Genomic DNA, 15,856 nt, shown 5'->3' on the forward strand with positions numbered 1-15,856 from the left:
GTTCCCATCAACGTGGCTTGGTGGGCTTCGGCTTGGGGCGCTACATAGATCATCTCGGACTTCAAAAAGCCTCGGCATCCGGACAGTCGTTGCAGTTGGCGGCATATTATGGCCATGTACTGGCCACACTCTGTCACGCAGGTGAGCGTTGAGAACCGTTGTGTAATTTTTTTTATATATATATTTCTGCCGCCAACTGCAAACTTTGTAGTGTTTTATCATGTCAGAGGGAGATTGTGCTCACTGCTTAATGCCCTTTGCTGCTGATTGTAGATATCAGATATGTTATAGTTGTTCTGGCCACTATCATTTGGGTCAGGACTGCTCTGGGGTTGCAGATACTACTTACTCTTCTATGGGAGCAAAACGTGATAAATGGCGGTGGAAGCAGTGCCGTGTTGGTACTTCTTCCCAGGCTGATTCCTCCAGCACATCTGAGCAATTGGCTGCTATCAACAAAAGACTTGAGGTATTGCCGTCGATCAAAGAACCGGTAGACTATATTTCCATAAGCAAGGCAGCAATGTGGGCTAGTTGGTTTTACATTTTGGTTTGAATAACGCGCTACACACTAACAAAACGACACCGGAACGAAGGACACAGGACAAGTGCGCACTAACAACTAAAATTTTATTCTGGTACGAGGGTACATAAATACATTCCACGAACATGCTGAAACAATCAATTCATTGCCAACGGCTGTGTCACACGCTCCTTCGTTTTTAATCTAATCAAAAAACGAAGGAGCGTGAGACACAGCAGTTGGCAATGAATTGATTGTTTCAGCATGTTCGTGGAATGTATTTATGTACCCTCGTACCAGAATAAAATTTTAGTTGTTAGTGCGCACTTGTCCTGTGTACTTCGTTCCGGTGTCGTTTTGTTAGTGTGTAGCGCGTTATTCAAACCAAAATATATTTCCATGTTAGACCCAAAATTGGATGAACTTCTTTCATTGAAACCTGAAGTCGAAGTTCTGAAATCTGTGGTGAATGAAGTTCAGTCATCTTTTGATGGCCTTTCTAAAAATAAAAACTATGACTCGCTTCTGGCTCGTTCTCTGGCTCGAGATGAGACCACTGCAGAGCTAACCACTGAGGTGCAGTCCCTAGAAACATGTGTCACCTCTCAGGCCTCAACTATCCTGAAACTACAATCCGATTTAAATGAATCTGAACAATACAGCAGGATGTCCAACCTAGAGATACACCGCCTGCCCACAAACCCGGATTAGAACCTGATGGAAGCCCTGAAGGATTTGAGTGTTGAGCTTGCAATTGATTCCTTCTCAAAGGATCAGGTGGTGGCTGTGCATAGGCTTGCCCCTCGTAGGAACGGTCCTGCTCCCGTTCTAGTAAGATTTTCAGCCGTCAGCATTCGAGATAAGTGGCTGCTTGCACGGTCAAAACTCCGATCCTTGGATCAAAGCAATGAACAGTCCAAGTTGTTCTTCGCAGAGAACCTTTCAAAAAGCAACAGAGAACTTTATTGGGTCTCACGTACTGCAGCCAAGGCAAAGGCCTACGATTTTGTGTGGGTTAAGAACGGTCACATTTACTTGCGTGAGAAGGAAGGGGACCCGTCCATTCGTGTTAGGCATTTATCGGACTTATCGGTGTTGACTTAGGCTATCTTATTCGCCTCCTTTCTTCTCATGTCTTGTGGTTTGCTTTCATTTCGTGATTTTTCGGCTCTCCGTATTCCTTACTACTACTGAAAGTTGTTTTACTGTTCTTCATGTGAACATTCGAAGTCTTCGGAAGCACTGGGACGAATTCTGCTTTATAGTCGGTGTATTAAGTGATTAAGCAGCAATTTTCAATTTTGGGGTACTCTAGCTTTTTTTTCACTCGTGACTCTGGGCTAGGGGGCGGTATAGCGATTTTTGTCAAGGACAGTTGGGTTTCGACAACTACTTCTATTTCTTTCACTACTGCTGAATCATTAGCTGTCTGTATTCACAAGGGACATTTTGACATAACTGTGATTGCTTTATATCGTCCACCGAAGCAAAATATTGCCTATTTCATCGAAGAGCTGAGCAAGACTAACCTTCCACAGGGTCATATTTGTATGATTGGTGACATCAATATTGACCTTCTAAAAACAAAAAAACACAATTCGTTGTCGATTACTTAAACACTCTTGCCGATGCCCGCATTGATGCCACAATCAACCTTCCCACACGTGTTGAAATGTTTAGTAGTAAATTAGTATCGTCATGCCTTGACCACATGAACGTTCGCCTTGACCACAATGAATCCTGTTCATTTATCATAGAACAAAAAATGTCGGACCATTTCTTTGTTGGCTGTCATGTTTTTCCACAAGCTGGGTTAAGGGCTATGAAGCAAGATAAATTGGACACAATCGAAGTCATTGACAGACGTCGACTTGACTCCGTACTGGAAAAATACGACTGGGATCTGTTCCTAATTCGCACTTCTGAAAGCGAGCTTTACGATTCATTTGTTGAAACCTTGACGCTGTTGATGGATTCGTGTAAAAAAACTATAATCATAAAGCGAAGAAAGTCTGGTCTTCCATGGGTTAACAATGACGTTTTATCGGCTATTGCAGAAAGGGAAATGGCTTGGGCCGTTTGTAGGCGTTCGCCTAAGAACACTCAATTGAGAGCACTGTACAGGGCAGCCTGCAACAGGGCTAATGCATTACTCCGATCAAAAAGACGTCAGTATTTCCAAGCAAGGTTTGTGGCATCGAAAGGGAAGCCAGCTAAGTCCTGGGATGTTATTAATCGCTTACGAGGCTGTGCACCTAGGAATGTGGCTGATTCCATTTCCCGTAACTTTGGGGCATTATCTCTGACACTTGCTGATGAGTTCAATGCCCTTTTTTCGGCTGCTGGTCTGGTTGTGCATTCAAAAGTTCCCAGTCTACCATCTCGCAGCATGCAATCTGTGCTTGAATCAGCATTTCTGCCACCTTGCACTGAAGACGATCTATGTTGCATTCTTTCCGGCTTCAGCAGGCGAAAGTCTCCAGGGTGGGACGGTATCTCAGTCAATACACTTTTCAGAAATTTCGAACGAATAAAGCATGTTCTGCTTGCGATTATCGATGGTATAATCGCCACCCAAATAGTACCTGAGGGCTTGAAGAAGGCGGTGGTTATCCCTATCTATAAGAAAGGAGTAAAAAATAAAGTTGAAAATTATCGTGGTATTTCGATCCTACCATGCATTGCGCTTGTTTTAGAAAAATACATTTCAACGGTGATGGTCAGTTTTCTTGAAGCTCATGACAATTTCTCTGGCAATCAGTTCGGGTTTATTAGGGGTCGTGGTACGCTGAACGCGCTTGATGAACAATGTGATCTTCTAAACAGCTGCACTGAAGAAAATGAATTTGCCTGTGCTTTATTTTTGGATGTGTCCAAGGCGTTTGACACAGTTATGTTGAATTTCAATGGCAGATCGAGAGCGCTCCGCCGGATCACAAACGGAGCGCGTAGTTCAGGCGGAGATCACTCCCTCCCATTTTGCCAATGGAATGCAGGCACTCCCGCGGGGGCACTTCAGAGCAAGAATAGCTCCAAGTTCAGGCAACATGGCGGCGCCCTTTGAAGCACGGCCTCTCGCTTCACCAGCGATTCGTCCTTGCCGCCACACTGTCTCTCACGTTCACGGCAAACAAAAGGCGCACGAAGCTTTCGCTTTGTGTGATGATGCCCGCACCACAAAATTCTAGTGTTGAAACGCGCCAAATTTTCAGATTGCTTCCTTATTTACAGACCTGCTAGGCTTAGAGAGTATGCGTCGTCTGACGTCAGAAAGCGCGGGAGGTTCAAACAAGTCAATGATTTTGGTCTAAAAAGCGGTCACAAAGAATTGACCGCGATGGAATTGACATCCCGTTAAGAAAATTTTTTGTTTTAACTTGTGCGGACGTGAACAAAACGAAAAATAATTACATTTGGGAGAATTCAATTTAAAAAAGTAAAAAATAATGCTTGTACGTTTCCCGGATCACCGCGTAGCGACGACAGGAAGTTCTCGTATGCGACAGGACGGATGCAGCCGGTCATGACCGGAAGCAGACGCGGGAAAGTAAAACGTCGCGCGAGGTTCCGGTCATATCTGCCGATTTCGGCGGAGCAAATATCGCTGCTCCACGGAGCGATCCGGGATCGACGTCTGATCCCGATCTGCCATTGGAACAGACAACTCGCACTCCCATTTTGCTATTGGAATACGATTGCTCCCAACAGAGCAGAAAAACTTGATCCGGATCTGCCATTAGAATTCAACATTAATCATGTTGTGTTGTGAGATAAACTCCACAATTATGGGTTTAGGGGTCTTTTTATGTCTCTTCTTGTTCACTATCTATCTAATCGTTCACAACTCGTTGCAGTAGGTAAATTTAGAAGTGGCCTGCTGCAGATTAAATCCGGCGTTCCTCAAGGATCTATACTTTCACTTATTTTGTTTAATTCATATGTCAATGACTTGAGCTCTGTAAACTGTGCCGTGTTTTTCAATATGCTGATGATACACTCTTAGTTGCTAAACATAATGACTTTAAGACAGCATTATCTCTCATCCAACACGACAGCGAGCTTGTTATGGAATAGTTCAGCAATAACTTAATTAATGTTAACAATAAAAAAACTCAATTAGTATTTTTTCACAATTATTTAAAGAGAATTTCTAATGATGTGTCTATTCGTTTGCACAGACCAAATTGTGCCCATGCAAATGCCCTTTAATTATACCTGTGTCAACAGTCAAATACTTAGGTGTATTCTTTGATTCCGACATGTCTTGGAATACCTATTTGTCTCTCGTCTGTTCTCAGCTTCAGAAAATTGCTTGTTTGATGCACTCTATTAAGACCATTTGCCCTATGTTTGTACGCAAGCAAATTGTATACACCTTAGCCTACTGTGTGTTACGTTATGGTATTCGCTGCTTTTATTTCTGTTCTGCGTTTTGCCAAAAGAAGGTCAACAGCATTCTGAAATCTATCCTTAAATCAGTTTTATATGGCAAGGCGCAAAATGAAGGTAGTAGCGTTTTTGAACAATTACACATGCCTGACTTCTCTCACCTTTTTTCTGAATCAGTAGTTTTTAAGCCTAATTGGACAAGCGATTTTTGTACACCATATATTCCGGTCAAAGATCTGCGAACTCGTGATCGTTTTCTCGTGCCTAGATTGCGAACCCGGTACGGCCAGAGTCTGCGAAAACATTATGTTCCTTCTATTCTCAACCGGTTACCTAAAGAAATGTTTCCTGCTAACTCTAGAAAAATAGTGAAAGCTTGCCTTGACAAATCACGTTCTTAGCTCCAGCATTCTGTTTTGATACTATGATTTTAGATTTTTCTTTGTTTTCTTTGTTTGTTTTCTCTCCGCTTGTGTGCATTTTTGCGTCCGCGCTTTTCGAATTCATTTTAGTTTTCTCACCCCCCTTTTTTGTTTTTTGTTTGTGTGCTCGGTGCATGAGTTTTGTGCCGTCTGCTGCCGGGCGCTGCCACTCAAGCCTTCTAAGGCTTTGGCAGGCCCACATTTGTATTGGAATGAGGAAATAAAAATTTTATTATTATTATTAAAACAATATCTGCCCTAAGCGAAAAAATCGCGGATTATGTAACCCGATTTGAGGTAATTAGTACCCTGCGAACAGAAATCGAAACACTCCAAACTAACACTGCTAGAACGACCCACCAGCCTTCCAAGATAGACGCATGTCTGGATGATCTTGAGAACCGCTCAAGTAGAAACAATCTAGTATTCTATGGACTTACCGGCTCAAATGAAAAAGAATCCTATGACCAATGAGAAAAAACAATAATCCAGCACTGCCTTGATAGCTTGAACCGCGTAATCGACCCTAAAGATATAGAGCACACACACCGCCTTGGCCATCACAGCATTGACCACCAAAGACCAATAGTAGTGAAGCTGTCTGCTTTCAAAACCAAAGGGGTCATTCTTTCGAATGGCCCTAAGCTTAAAGATACAGATTTCAGTATCGGCGAATATTTTTCACGACTCATCCGAAATGCCCGAAAACACCTTGTGGCTTTCGCCAGAACCAAGTCAGGACCCTTTTCCCTTTGATACAAAACGCTGCACATGGGATTCAAATGGTACATGTTTGACCAAGACACACAGACCGTGAAAGAAATCGCACAGGAATCATGTCGCCGTCGGATCGCGTGCAAGCAACCACAGGCTATCTGTCGAGTTAATCTTTCTTTTTCGATAATCTACACCAATATACACAGTTTCCTTCCAAAGCGCGAAGCCCTGCCTAATCTCCTGTCATCTTCAGGCAGCAAAATATTAATCTTAACTGAAACGTGGCTGGCAAGATATGTGACAGATAATAAAATTCTAGATGAATTGCCAAATTTGGACATTTACTGCAATGATCGTCAATGCACACGCAGAGGAGGGATCCTTATTGCCATTAACAACCAAATATCATGTTCAGATGTTAACATTACTTCAGATCTAGAAATCGTGTAATTAAAATGTTGCGCTCCACCGGAAACAGTTCTACTTGGCGTCTCCTACAGGACCCCCAACAGCAACCCAGGATTCGCGCTTAACCTGAACCATGCAGTAGTCCAAATTACTAAAAAAACACCCTGCTGTGCAAATTGTTCTCCTAGGCGATTTCAACTACCCTGGCATCGACTGGCAAAACACAGGCCCACTAACCGCCGGTAACCCTGAATCAAGAAAATTTGTAGATGTATGCTTAAATTTTAACTTGATGCAAACGGTGCTGGAACCGACATGCGTCGCTCACAGATCTTGAAATATTCTGGACTTAATATCGACCAACAACCCTGAAAGCTTATCATCGATTACTTACCTGCGTGAAATCAGTGACCATAAGGTTATTCATGGCATGTTCAAGTTCTCTCCCTCATCCCGCCAAACGTTCAAGAAAACCATCCGTATGTATGACAAAGGCAATTACGAAGAAATCAACAACGAGCTAGAAGCATTCCTGCCTTATTTTCAATCCACATTTCATCACCGGTCTGTCACTCATAACTGGTCAATTTTCAAAAAGAAGATCGAAGAACTGACAAACAAATTTATTCCCCCCTATCAGTTTTCGAGCAAATCGCCCAAAGCCGTGGTTTTCACACAATCTTAGGAGATTAGAAAGAAAAAAACTACTTTATAGTGCAGTGAAACGGAGCCCAGGTTCAGATGCATGGGATCGGTACTATCAGGCCGAGGACACATAATATAATGCAATTTGCTGCGCCAAACAAGCATTTTTCCCAAATGATCTACCAAAAATCATAACAAATAACCCCAGGGGGTTTTGGGAAATAATAAATCCGCAAGCAACTCGCACCATCGCCTTAACGAATGCCGCAGGCAAGGATGCCAGTGATAGTGAATGTACCGAGATATTTAACCGCGCGTTTGTATCTGTTTTCACAGACGAGACTGCCTCACCATTGCCCACTCCGCCTACTGTAACACTGCCAGCAATGTCGCCCATTGAAATCACAGCGCAGGGTATCGAAAACCTTATCGACAGAATTAAAATTTCGTCAGCCGCTGGAGTGGACGAAATCAACTCAAAAATACTGAAAAACACAAAACACATTTCTGCCATTTATCTCTCATTATTGTTTTTGCAATCGCTGTCATCAGGAACCTTTCCAGACGGCTGGAAGGTGGGGAGAATCATCCCGGCCCACAAATCAGGTAAAAATGGATTCTTCGCTAAATTATCGTCCCATCTCCTTAACCATCGTACCTTGCAAAATCATGGAACATGTCATCTATTCCCACATCATAAACTTTCTAGATTCAAACTTCCCTGATCTGGCTCAACACGGGTTTCATAGGGGGTTCTCCTGCGAAACCCAACTGGCAACCTTCACTCACGATGTGCATGCTAACCTTGACCGTAACCTGCAGACTGATGCGTTACTTTTAGATTTCGCGAAGGCATTTGACAAGGTACCTCTCACCAGCACCTTATACTAAAACTCGCCCTTTTAGATTTACACCCTAATATCCTGGAATGGATTAAAGAATTTCTAGCTAACCGCTCTCAGTTTGTTTCTATTAACAACCACCGCTCAAGCGCTCTCTCTGTTAAGAGGGCTCACCAGCTACGAGGCAACTCAGATTTGAACTTTTTCGGTCGATAGGTGGCCGCACTTAACTACCACAAAAAAGGAGGGAACTTCTATTTCCCCTCCAGGTGTGTAAATTCTACTGTGACACCCCCTTGACCGCTTCACGGAAGTAGTAGTTCTTCCGCGAACAAAGTAGGGCCGAGAACTTTCTTTGTATATCCTGCCAAAGCTGGAAATAAGAATAACCCCTCTCAAGGGGTGGTGGTCAAAGAATGGACCTTTTTCCAGTAACCCACCACACAGCTGACACAACGAAAAATACATTTCTGAGTTTGGGTCCCCCTAAGCTCCCTCGAATCTTTTCTGAAAAAATTCACTTACAATGACAGGTGACAGCTAGGATGGGGTATACAGCCTATGCTGGTTTCCCATAGCCAGAACAGATAAGTGCGAGTCATCTTTTGACACATCTTGGGAACACCTCCCCTTCGGCACTCCGGCCGGCTATTCCGTATTCCGCGTATTCCTCCGTCCCCACACACAATGCAAGCCTAGTGGCCGTGTACGAGTGTGGACGCCGATTCGGTGACGCGGCCTCAGTGAAAAGCTTTTTGCGCTCTCATTGTTTGCGCTGCCAGTGTTTATTTCGCATTGTCTTTGCTGTTGTTGCCCTTACTTTTTGTTTAACAAGACAACTCTGATTTGAAATTTTTCTGTCGATAGATGGTAGCACTTAAGCACCCCCAAAAAAAGGTGGTAAGTTCTATCCCCCCTCCAGGTATGTAAACTACACAGCGACACGAAAGCATTCGTTCTTGCGCGTTCAAAGAGTAGAGCCCAGAACTTTCTGTAGGTACGCGGCGAATTTTCGGGGGACCGAAGCACAAAAAAGTTAACCCCTCTGACGCCATTCTGCAAAGAAGGATTTGGGCGTCAGTCAATGGGCCATTTCGCTGTAACCCACCAAATTAGCGTTTCTGGTTTGGGCCGCCTAAGCTCCCTCGACTTTTCTGAGAAAATTATTTTATAGTGGTAGGGTGGGGTTTCTGGTTTCGCTTGAGCAGACAGGTGTGCTCCATTAAAATGGCGGAAGAGACTTGGCGCATCCCCAGGACATTACTGGAAAAAGGTCCATTGGGTTGAGCACCTATGTAGCCAGCCCCAAATAAAAGGAAAGAAAGGAGCTCCTAGCACAAGGTCTCATGTCTGGTCTTCTTCCTTTTCCCGCGTAGCCTTCCTTATATAGCTACAGATGGATGTCCTCGAGTGCAGTGACAGCGTGTAGCTTACTTTTCCTAGTCTCGTACGAGCGTTCCCAGCGCCGAACACCCATGTTCCGCTTCTCAGCACCAACAAGGCTTGAGTGTTTGGCTTGTTCTAACGGTGGTCATCATCTTGTGGCACTTTTGTGCGCCATACTTTTGATCCCTGTCTTGACAGCAGTAGATCTGTCTCAAAGGGCTTGAATGCCAGCAGGCAACAAGACAGCAGAAAATGCCATCAAAGAATTTCAGGTACGGGAAGCGTAAGCGTGCAGGTGCACTGATTGCGAACACCAGAAAGTGGCCAGCTCTCGAAAACGAAGCTCCTACGAGCAAAAGACACTCTTCTCGCTATCGTGGTGACCTTGGACACCCTGCTGAAGGCTATTCGACGCCTGAAGTGAACGAGCACAACCCAAGGCCGGCAGACGTTGAAGCCCTCATCACAGAACCGGAGGTGCCAGGAAGTGCCCTGTCATCATGATCTTCAGTGATGAGCGCAACAGGGTCGTGCGACGAAGATATTGCTATTGGAGGTCCCGCGACCACCTCAGTATAGAACGGCAGTGCAAGTGCTGGAATTCAACGGCGGCGCATTGTTAGCCTTCAGTACCTGTTGAGCAGCTTGCAAAAGACCGCCCTCCATGCTCCCTTCAACTGCACTTTAGCGGATATGGACTGTGAGTCTGAAAGAAAGCAAGGTCTTCGAAGCACGTTGACTCTCGTATGCAGGATGTGCCGAAGGAAGGATGTCATCCACACGGACCCGCCACCTGACGCACAAGCTTCTACCGGCTGCGGTGATGTAAGCACATCAGCGTTATGTGGAATAATGTCAATTGGCTGCGGCTTCTCAAACCTTAACAAACTGCTTGCGTCTATGAACATCCCAAGAATGTCATCGGACACTTACACAAAAATAGAGGAGAACGTCGGCCACATTATCAAACAAGCCGCCTGGGAGGAAATCAAAAAAGAGCGGGCGCAGAAGAGGCAAGGCTGGCAAGAGAATGTGGCAACATTGACAGAGACGGTACACCCACGATAGCAGTCATCGCAGATGGTGCGTGGTCAAAGAGATCCTACAAGAACAAATATGACGCTTCGTCAGGCGTGGTGAGTGTAAAAATTTATTTAATTGCCAAAGTGGTAAAAATGCTGCATTTTGTACTTGAAATATCTTACACTTGCTCCTTCGGCTAATTGAGATATGGAAAAGGCCCGCGCTTTCATAACAAAGCATTCAAACTAGTTTCAGTGCTAGCGTCAACGAAGAGAGAGAGCGTGCAGTGATTAGAACTGTGAATACAAAAATGCTGTCAGCGATGTTATGTGTGTTTGAGTTGGTCCTTGTATACGTGCAAACGCACAGTTTTAATAATTATAATTTTTTTCCTGTTGTTCAGTGATTAATATCTTGTGAAAAACAGAGTATTTACATCACATTACGAGCAGGAAGAAAGACTATAGAATAAGCATGAAAGCGGGGCTATGTACCGCTGTGATCGAAAGGCATCAATTTGCCTGGAGGTAGTTACAAAGCAGCACTTGAGTCACAAGCATGACAATACCTATATGTTCTAGCGATTAGCAGTGCAGCCAGTATGGCAGCTTCGTGACTAATATTGGTCTTACTCTTTCAGGCTGCCATCGTTGATCACATTTATTTATTTATTTATTTATTTATTTATTTATTTATTTATTTATTTATTTACATATACTGCAGCCCCGATGGGGCTATTGCAGGAGTGGGAGGAAGAGGAGAGAAAAAAAAAGGCAGAGAGGGACAACATATTCAGAAGTGAACACCATTAAAATACAGAACAGAAATGCAACAGACTAATCACAGATTTGAAACAACATTGAAAAATAGGTTTGGTTCCAGGGAGCGTATATCACCGGGTAAAGAACTCCATCATTTGATAACACGAGGAAAAAAACTAAATTTGAACACATCAGTGCGCGCGTGAATGGGTGTTACATTCAATGGGTGGTAGCTCCTTGTAGATGAGGATGCTGAAAAATGCAAATACTCAGACAGTGAACCAAAGCGGGATGAATTAACAATACCATGAAAATATTTTAAACACTCATTGTCGCGGCGGGTACAAAGGAGGGAAAGGCCTATGGCAGGAAGAGTGGATGAAGGTGAAAAATTTCTGTCATACCGTTGGCAAATAAACCGTACTGCTTTCCTTTGGACGGATTCCAGCTTACTGATATCGGACTGTTTATGAGGATTCCAGATTATTGACCCATACTCCAAAAGTGGACGAATTAAAGCTTTGTATGTTACCAGTTTAGTTTCTTGGGGGGCAACACTAAGTGTACGTTTTAGATAACCGAGCCTCCAGATTGCATTATTGGATATTGTGTTAATATGCTTTGACCAGGACAAGTTAGAAGAAAAAAGAAGACCTAAATATTTGTACTCGGACACTTGATTCAGAGAGTTATCTTTGAATGAGTAGGTGTAAGAAGATGGTATTGTGCGATTACAGAATGACATGTATACAGATTTACGAAAGTTTATTTGCATTTGCCATGTTTCACACCATGAGCAGAATGACACGAATGACTGATTTAGTTGCGCATGATCCCCAGGGGTGTTAACTGAACTGTATATCACACAATCGTCTGCATACAACCGAATTTTAGAAATAATATTTTCTGGCAAATCATTAATGTATAATAAGAACAACAGTGGTCCGAGCACGGATCCTTGTGGTACACCGGATGATACATTAACAGTTTCAGATGAACAGGAGTTGAAAGAAACATACTGTGTACGATTAGAAAGAAAGCTTGATATCCAGTCTACCAGTAACGGGTTTTTGAGTATTGCATTAAGTTTACAAAGAAGTTTGCTGTGGAGAACGGTGTCGAAAGCTTTAGAAAGGTCGATAAATAAAGCGTCGATTTGTGAGCCCGTGTCGAGGGAACTAGCAATGTCGTGCGTGAATTCTACAAGTTGTGAAATGGTACTGAGCCCGCGCCGAAACCCATGCTGAAATTTGCACAAGATATTGTTAGCTTCAAGAAATTCTGTAATGTGCTTATGAATGATATGTTCTAGTAATTTGCATGAGTGTGAAGTTAACAAAATGGGGCGATAGTTGGACAAGATTTGGGTGCTGCCAGCTTTAAACAGGTGAAAAACTTTTGCAAGCTCCCAGGCTACGGGGACGGTTGCGGATGATAGCGATTTCTGGAAGATTGTAGTCAAATAGCGGCTGGTCCAAAGAGAGTAACGATGCAGAAATACATTAGGGATATCATCAGGACCACTACTTTTTTTCACATTTATGTTCAGAATGAGGTTCAGAACACCTTCGACGCTTATTGAAATATCATCGACAGAACATTGAGAGTTGCTAGGAAAAGTAATCATTTCAAGGTTATCTGTTGTAAATACTGGAAAAGTCCTGTACCTTGGCGTGAAAAACAAGGTATGCGCAATGTGTCATCGGACTCCACAAGGTGCCACCCCGAAAGAGCATCAGTGCCACAAGAACTGGCAGGGAAGCTCAACAAGCATGGAGCAAGCTATTGTTGTTGAAGGCTTCCAGAAAAGCGTTGAGCTACATGGCATCAAATATACAAAGCTTATAGCTGATGGTGATTCCAGCACTTACCGATCTATCGTCGCAGTAGCATCGTATGGCAACCAGCGGGTTGAAAAAATTGAGTGCAGGAACCACCTACTTTGAAACTATGCAGCAAAAATAAGAGAGATCGCTCAGAAGAAGCGGCTGGAAAAAATTCCTCCTAAATTAAAAAACTCTATTCTCTAAGCAGCTGTGCGCCTACGGCATGGAGTTGCAACATCAATAAAAGTTAGAAGCAGTGAAGATGGATCGTGTTCTGAAAAAATAGACCGTCTTGCTCATGACATAAAGAACGGCCCAAATCATGTGTTTGGAGACCACGCCAACTGCGCTGTTTACTTCTGTTCCGGAAGCAATGCGGGAGAAGAAAATATATTTCCTGAAATAGTTCTGAAAGGCATCTTTGAAGAAATTTGTGTTGCCATGAGCAGAGTGGTTGCAAACGCGGCGAGCTTAATAATGGACGTCGATAACAATGCTGCCGAGCATTACAATTGCGTTGTGGCAAAATTTGTAGGTGGAAAGAGGATAAACTATTCCTTGAAAGCACCTTACGAGACAAGGTCATTTGCAGCCTCCTTATCGCTCAACTGCCGAGGAACATACCAGGAAAAAATCACGCGCAGGATATCGGGAGGGCAGCTTGGAGGATGCACAGCATCATTTGTGAAGGCATTAATTTCTAGGAGAGATTCGAAGCGAAAGCTACCAAAAAAGAAGATATCAATCACTCCACGCTGCCAGCATCGAGAAAAAGAGCGACATATTGGTGCCGATGCTGATTACGGCGTACCAGACATGGAGCCTGATGCTTTTCAATCTGCTTCCGACAACTTCCTGAAATCGCTCTCGCTATCAGCAACCAACATCGAAGACCTGCAGCGAACAACGTCAAAGCAAAGTGGATCCACTGTGTGGAAAAAGGCGAAAAAGATTGACGGCATCATTGTTTGGTGCTATTTGTAAAATGAAGCCAACGACGGGATGTGGGCGGACAGTTGGTGACATCCTGTACAAAGAAATAACTTCCGAAGCGATTCGGTATGGAAAGGACCACGAGTGCTTAGCACTCAAGCAAATCGAGAATGAGTGCAACGTCGTGGTGAAGGAGTGCGGCCTGTTTGTTGACCAGGAGAGCCCCTTTCTTGGCGCTTCCCCGGACGGACTCATTGGGGAGGACGTTCTTGTTGAAGTCAGGTGTCCGTACTCAGCGAGGGATCTTACTCCACTGGAAGGAGTTCGCGCCAAAAAAATAACGTGCTGTGAGGAAAACAAGAACGGGAGATTGCAGCTGAAGACAAACAGTAATTACTGGTATCAAGTGCAAGGACAGTTGAATATTGCTCGCCGTAGGAAGTGCTTGTTTGTGTTGTGTACCAAAAAAGGCATCAGCACTGAGGTGATATCCAGGAATCAATTGTTTCGGGAGGACGAGATGTTGCCGCGGCTCAAAAAATTTTATATGCACTGCTTGCTGCCTGAGCTCGTGGACCCAAGGAGGAGCCGTGGCCTTCTAGCACGTGAGCCTCATTACATTCTCGAAGCACAAAACACTCGGTCGCTCAAGCGACCATTGAAGGAAACGTTGAAAAACGACGATAACCAAGAAACCACCTAGGACACCCATTGCGACTACAGCGCGTATTTTCCTTCTTTCACTGTGTCCTGTGTGACACACACAAACTGCGTTCACTGTGGGGCTAACGCAAGCCATCGTGCGCTACAGTATAGATGCCGTCAGACGACGACTGTGTTTCATCCACAGATGAGCAGCCTCACGCAGCGCTTGAACAAAACCACTGCAGATAAGCTCGCCATGGTCGCCGACGCTGAACCTGGGATGTCTTCCTTCTGTACGTCATGTTCATCTACTACACCGCAGTTGAGATGACCAGTCATATATGACACATTTTAGGCTCATTTACGGCGAAGAAGCAACGACAACGCTTGATGCCATGCTGCCAAACGTCACCAGTGAGGACAACCTTGACGTCACCGCCTGCTTGCAGCGTGCGGGAGCTCTACGAGTCGCTCGGCTACGCATTACACACCAAGAGCGAACCTACGCCCGACGCTACAATCTCCGCCGTCGCCACGCACAATACAAGCTAAGTGACCGCGTATGGGTGTAGACGCCTATTCTGCAGCAGCCCAATAAAGAGCTTGTTTCAGTACCACGTTAATCTACTCGTCTGTTTTTTCATGGCATTTTCATCGCCTCGTGACAATATTTATTATAAATTGTAGTAGATTTACTTCCTTTCACACCTCCTTCACTGCTTATAATTTCACAACGAAACAAGTCAAAGTTGGATAAAACTTAAAAGGGCGGGAAGCGAGTTCTTGGTTAGCCCTGTTTACATGAACCAATAACGTCTGGTTGAGTAGGGGGTCGGGCTGAGCGAGGTCCACCCAACTCGACCAGTGCGTGTTTAGATGAACTTGATTTTAGGGAGTCGAGACCGGTTCAACTGCAGCGACACCAAGCGTCGAGCGAGCAAGCAGTGGCAGCCTCCGAAATTGGGGCCGCCATCGCTGTATAGGAGACGCGACGGCGCACGTGATAAGCAAGTGATAACCAAAAGAGCAAACGACGCACTGGGTGTACAACTGTTGCCAGATTATCTTAAAGCGTTTGGCAACGCTGGTCAAACAGGTGTTTCCTCCCGACCCATGACTGTGTGATAGAATGGTGCACGTGCGGCCCTTTGTCCAATTCCTCAATGGCGCGGGCCCTCTTGCTAACCCCCGTCGATCGCATTGTCATGGTAGGGAACGCTGTGCAGCTTGTCAAAACAGCGCGACAGCTCAATGTCACGCACCATAAGCTCGAGCAAAAAAGGAAAGCAGAAATCCTTTCAGAAAACAGCCCAAGCAAGAAGGAAGGGAAGAAAAA

At 44.4% G+C, this 15,856-nt stretch overlaps 1 protein-coding gene across 8 annotated transcripts in view; it reads right to left on the minus strand.

The window, feature by feature from the left end:
- The window catches only part of LOC144122087 (abasic site processing protein HMCES-like), a 120,292-nt gene that overhangs the window by 51,044 nt on the left and 53,392 nt on the right, over window positions 1–15,856 (minus strand). The window lies entirely within an intron of this gene.

This window comes from Amblyomma americanum, chromosome 2 (assembly GCF_052857255.1).
Source record: "Amblyomma americanum isolate KBUSLIRL-KWMA chromosome 2, ASM5285725v1, whole genome shotgun sequence".
Taxonomy (NCBI): Eukaryota; Metazoa; Arthropoda; class Arachnida; order Ixodida; family Ixodidae; genus Amblyomma; species Amblyomma americanum.